The sequence below is a fragment of the Triticum urartu genome, chromosome 3A (genome assembly GCF_056163025.1).
Source record: "Triticum urartu cultivar PI428250 chromosome 3A, HENAU_Tu73, whole genome shotgun sequence".
NCBI lineage: Eukaryota > Viridiplantae > Streptophyta > Magnoliopsida > Poales > Poaceae > Triticum > Triticum urartu.
Window position 1 is genome coordinate 651,224,463 of NC_141875.1, and position 6,556 is coordinate 651,231,018.

Sequence of the window (6,556 nt, forward strand, 5' to 3'; positions counted from 1 at the left end):
GTTGAGAGGATCAGATCTCCATGTTGACTTATTGTTGTTATACTTAACTATGCATGTGCTTGTGCAACCAAAAATGTGTGTTCTTAATAACAATGTGAAACACTGTATTTTAATGTTTTGCTAACCCTTTTGTTTTGTTTTATTTTGTTATCATTGACTATTGTCCTTTCGACATATGAGCAATAGAGCAAAACTTATGTGTAAAAGGTGATTGCGTCAATTATTATGAGATTTACAAAAAATGTACTAATGGTTAAATTTTAACTTTGAAGATTATGTTGATGGAACTACTATTGGCGAATCGGAGGAGTAATTTGAGAATCCTTTTACGCATACCTAACACCATGTGGTCCAAAGAAGCTAAGGGGCTGTTTGGTTGGTGCCCTGAGCACCATGCCTAAGAAAATTACGTGCCTGAGTGTTGCCTGAGATTTTTGTGCTTTTAACCCGACTAGGCAGCTCCGGCCAAGTGTTGTTTGGTTCGTGCCTAGCCTGAGAAAATAAAGAATGGTATGATGCAATGATTGCTAGTTGCATGCAACATGGGTGAACCATTAAAGTACACTGATCAACCATTAAAATATATTTGCGTGTGTGTGCCTGAAGCTCAGGCCTCCGATTTTGGTGGCCTGACTCCGGCTAATTGTGTGCCTGTGTGCTCAGGTCAGGCTAGCTATAAGAGTGCTCATGCTGCCAACCAAACAAGGTTCAGGCTAGTGTCCGGCTTCCCTCTGGCCAGGCAGATTTTTCTCAGGGTAGCAACCAAACAGTCCCTAATAGCCTAGCCCACCTGCAACTCATACACTCATTTGTAGTACCCCATTTTGATGAGTTGGACCAACAAAGCCTATATGTGAATAAAATGGCAGTGACTATTTTTCAATCAACTTAGGAATAGTTATTTCTCAATTAGGGTTTATAGTCATTGTGATCCACTATCTCCAATATTATTTAACATTGTCACGGGCATGCTAGATACTTTGATCGGACGCACCAAACAAAACGACCAAACTACAATAGCAGTGCCACATCTTGTAGACTCTCAATAGTACAATATGCCTGAGAACACGATTTTGTTTATGTAACATAACCTGAATAAGGATAGCAATCTAAAACTCCTGCTTTTAGCTTTAGAGCAACAGATCTTAAAATTAATATTCACAAAAGTGATTTGTTTTGTTCCACAAAGCCAATTCCCATTTAAATATGTGTGAATCCTAATGCATTATCAACTTCTCACTTGTGTAGAGTGGAAACATGTCGAAGAGTGCTTACAGAAATGTTTGAACAGTTGGAAATGCAAGTTGGCCTCCATTGATGGACAACCGGTGTTGATCAACTATGGTCTCATGAAAATGGTTCTCTACATGCTCTCAATGTTTCAAATTTCCAAAGGGGTCTGCAAAAACTGAATTCATATGCAGATTCTTTTGGCAAGGAAATAGTAAAAAGAAAACATATGGACTAACCAAATGAAGTGTGGTTTGTCAACTGGAAGACCAGGGAGGTCTAGGTATCAATGACTTCCAGGTCGAGAATGACGCCTTACTCGGTAAATGTCTCTTCAAACTACTTACCGACGATGGCGTTTGAGAAACTCTACTACACAAGAAGTATCTAGGCCAGAAAGTTGTGTCACAGGCATTCTAGAAGTCTGATGATTCACATTTATTGGTTTCAACTAATGGCGACAAAGAAACATATTTTTCGCTTTGCATCTTTCATGATAAAGGAAGACTCCGAGATACACTTATGAGAGGACAAATGCCCGGGAAACATCACACTCCGGGAACATCATACAACCTTGTAGCGCATTGTTCACGTGAAAAATGATGCCCTTGCGCATGTGCTCAATCCCCCCTCCCCCCTCGGATGTTTTATTTCAGAGGAATTTTATTGGCCCCCTCCACCTTGTGTCATGGCAACATATTCAATCCCATTTGCATTCAATTAACCTGACATAAGGATATGACGTGTCTCACTGGAATCTAACTACATCTGGGTCCTTCTCAGTTGACTCTACATACCATGCACTCTCATATTAAGAGATTCTAATGGACAACAATAAACAAAATTGAAAACGCAAAGATGTCATTGAAAGTTAAAATCTTCATGTGATATCTTGGGAAGGGAGTCGTGTCAAGTAAAGACAATATCGCTCGTCGAAACTGAAAAGGAAGCAACAAGTGTTTTTTATACTCATGACAAGACAAGAAAATACCCTTTTAAATATAAGTTTGTGCGTTCTACGTGGCCAGCCATCTAAATAGAGTCCAATTCGTATCCACCGACAAGTGTTGCTAATATGTAGCATCACTGGCTGAACAGGATACCAAATGGGTTTAGTAGTGTAATAAGGGTGGGAGCATCTGCCTTACTATTATTGCTTTGACAATATTGAAATGATTGTGTTTTTAATGGAAAAATCTCTTCTCCTATGCATGTTATTTCGTCGTACACACTAGCTTCGTATGTGGTCTATACTACACCTGATGAAGTGCCGACCTATTTGTTGGCAAAAATACAAAATTGCAAGTACAAAGTGTTTGAATAGTATGGTTAATATAGCATCAACTTTGTCTTTATTCGTTCCAGATACCACGAAAGTCATTTTATTGCGAAACTTTACAGCAGGGAGCACTATACCAGACAATTCTAATTCTAACAAAGTTCCAGATTTTTTTTTATTTTTTCCTATTTTTATTTTTTTCTTCTATTCGGGTGCGCCTAGACCCAGGTTCCGTTGTGTATTTCAGGCTTTGTTGTTGCTAAGGTGTCGTGTTTCTTACTTTGTTTGACAGATTATAGTTTGTTGTTGTATGCATCTTAGCTATGCAAAGGCCGAGGTTGATGCTATATTTAAAGTTAATATAAGTGTTCTTTATTTTAAAAAAATGACTTTTGGTGATCACATTGGATATTTTTTCTTTGGGGCTGGGAGATTGGATGGTTGTTGGCATAGAACAAAATGAATTGTGATTAAACCGGTAATTTAATGCTCCCTTCATTTTTATTTACTCCGTTAGATTTGATCTAAGTCAAACTTTATAAAGTTTGGCCAAGTTTAACGAAACAATCTAGACTTTCACAATAAGAAAAAGTGGTGTGAAAGTATATTAAATAATAATTCTAGTGGTATTGAGTTGGTATTGTAGGTGTTAATTATTGTTTGTATAACTTTGGTGAAAATTTAAAAAGTTTAACCTAAGACAAAGCTAATATACGAAGTAAATAAAAAACCCGAAGAAACTACTACTAAAGAGGGAGACGCTACAATGTAGTACATGTCTACAGAAAAAGCAACTTCGATCAAACTACATCAAGCGTGGCTGAAACTTCCAACCGAGCATCAAGGTCTATCTTTTTTCTCCCGCACAATATAAACGCAATTGCTCATACATACGCGTACATACTCATCCCTATAAACGCACACACGCACACCCTACCCATATGAGCAGCTCACTGTCCAGCGTGTTGACCATTCCAACGCTGCACTGTAGCGATTTTTTCTCCTCTCTGCTGGGACCCACATGTAAGTGAGAGGAAGGAGGTCATGTTCCGATCCCAGCTCAGCCGGCGCGCCGTCACCCCTTTCGGCACGTGGGCGATTTGCCATGTCAAAATGCGATCAAAATTTTGCTAAGTGTTTTTTGTCACTGTCAATTTTTTGGTTCGGTGCAAAGTGTCACATTTATAAAGTGGTGGTTTTTCCGAGAGCTATGACGCTAATGTGGTGGTTCTGTGCATTTTACTCTCTCAAACCCATTATATACTTTTACCTCTTGTGTGAAAAGTGCAGGTAGAAGGGACCATGTTAAAAGTTCCCAAGTAATTTTGTATACGCAAGTGGAACTCAAACTGATTTACAGCTCACTGAATGCTCAGCTGCTCAGGTGTCGCCCGCCCATTGTTGCCTTTTCATACTGCGTACGAGGAATTGTTTGGCTCTCATTTGATCCCTTTAGTGTGCTTCGCTTTTGCAGTTAAGTATTACACCTTTTGATTGCTTGGTGGTCACTTTAGTCAAGTAGACCTCGTCGTACATGTTAGTATATTGCGGTCACTTAGTTTAGTGCTGTCTTGTTTAAACACTAAAATCCTTGATAAATACCCATCCTGGATGCCTCGACCTGCTCATACCCAATTACCCACCACCCCCAACTTAGCTCCACAATTCGCCATGGCAGATGCTCAAACGGAGAGTAACCACAACGCCGGCGTCGTAGAGGGAGGAGGAGATGAGAGCTTTGTTCCAAAGACGCAAGGTTTCTGGGTGCTGTATCAAGGGTCAAGGCTGCTGGCTGAGACCCCCGGCCGTGCAGAGCGTCAAGATCGTGCAGGAGCAGTTCAAGGCGCGCCCAGACGACATCCTCCTCATCACGTACCCAAAGTGCGGCACCACCTGGCTCGAGGCCCTTGCCTTCACCGTCACCAACCGCTTTCGTCACGCCGTCACCGGCGACGACCACCCGCTGCTCATCCACCACCCTCAGGACCTCGTGCCATTTCTCGAGATGCCCTACCGTCAGCTCCACCCTCTCGCCGATCTCGAGAAGCTCCCCTCCCCAAGGATTCTCTCCACCCATATGCCGGTTACGCTGCTGCCTCCGTGCGTGGCGACCCTCGGTTGCCGAGTTGTGTACCTATGCCGCAGTCCCAAGGATGTGCTTGTGTCCTTATGGCACTTCCTCTACAAGGTAAACAAGAACTTCTCCATAGATAAAGCATTTGAGTTGTTTTCCAAGTGGGAATCCTCGTATGGGCCTATATGGGAACATAATCTCGGGTTCTGGAAGGAAAGCATATCAAACAACGATAGAGTTCTCTTCTTGAAGTATGACGAGATGATGGCCCAACCGGTCGAGCATGTCAAGATGCTCGCCGAGTTCCTCCGTGTTCCCTTCACGGAGGAGGAGGTGCGATGTGGGGTTGTGGAGGATGTCGTGCACTTGTGTAGCTTCGATAAGCTCAAAAGCATACCAATCAACTCTTCTGGGGTATCTGATAGGATTGGCTGGGTGCCAATGGAGAATTCTTCCTTCTTTAGGACTGCGAAGGTTGGTGACTGGGCAAACCACTTGACTGTTGAGATGGCAGAGAAGCTGGATGACATTGTTGAGGAGAAGCTGAGAGGATCTGATCTTACATTTTGACATCTTCATTACTGTCATGATTAATGCTTGCTAAGGCTACGTGCATCACTCGATGCAGAAGCCGTGGGTGTTCCCCTCTTTTCGAAAAAAGGTATGTGTGTGTGCTTGTGCAACCCAAATGTATGTCCCCAATAATAATGTGAAAGACTACGTACTTCGCTATTTTAGCAACATTTTGTTTTGTTTTCATTTACTTGGCCCTAGTTTTGAGATACTCCCTCCTTTCCGATTTATAAGGCTCAATTCAAAAATTTCACCAACCAAGGTAGATGGTGAGTGGTGGAATATTTTTTATAGTTTGCAAAAGCACCCAATTAATGCTCTTGTTTTCCTCAAAAAAGTATGTTTACCAATGCATTAATTGCAATGCATGCATGCATAAATTAAATGCATTGGTCAATTTTCTATTAATATTTATATGCAATGATTTAATGCACCTTGAAATCTGAACATGTGATGGGAAACAACCAAATTGAGCCTTATAAAATGGAAAAACCAAAATTTTGAGATAAGCCCTATAAGGCTGGTTGTAATGGGGAGTATCATATACTAGTATCATGCATATGATACTAGTGTGTGATACTACCTCCGTAATGCATAGTATCATAAGTTAGTATCTTAGATTGCCTTATTAATTGCCATGCATGACACAAACTAGCGGAGCATTTAATATGATACGGTATCATGATATGATACTACATCCTCTCTTTCCTCATTTAATTGTGTGCCACATCATCCAAAACATTTAGTTGGCATGCATGATACTATTTATGATACTCCCACTACAACCAGCCTAAACCGGAAAAGAGGGAGTATGAACAATCATCGGAAGGCAACTACAATAATTGTTGTGAGATTTATAAATGCATAGTAATGTGAACTACTCCACGTATGTGATAAATTTAACTTTGAAGATGGTTGATGACAACTAGTCCCTTGGTGCTGTCGGATGCTGAGGTTGGGTATGCACAGGAGTGGGCGTGGAGACTGTCTCCATGGAACCTTTTCCTACATTTTTGTCATCGTTTTGTGTAAGAGTTGATCCGAAAATGTTGGGTGTTGTACCACCAAAGCTTATATGGAAAGAGAATGGGAGTGACTATTTCTCAGTTGACTAAGTAATATTTTTTCCAACTTTACAGACATCCAAGGAAGATATTATGTCCCTCTATATTGAAACGAAGTCTAGTGATTAGATTGGATGGTTGTTAGTGTCGACTTAAACATTGACTAAAGCTAAACTGGCAGTATAAAATACTTAAAATGGGGACGCTACAACATACATATGAACGGTAGTTGAAAAGGCACCGCTCAATCAAACGACATCAAGCATGGCTGAAATTTTTGAGCATCAAGGCCATGCCTCTAATAATGTATTTCCCACGTGGTTTGGTCCAGCGAAG

At 41.0% G+C, this 6,556-nt stretch overlaps 1 pseudogene; it reads left to right on the forward strand.

Moving 5' to 3' along the window:
* The first annotated feature begins 4,180 nt into the window (after nt 1-4,180).
* Nucleotides 4,181-5,153, forward strand: LOC125547121 (cytosolic sulfotransferase 6 pseudogene; annotated as a pseudogene).
* The last annotated feature ends 1,403 nt before the right edge of the window (nt 5,154-6,556 follow it).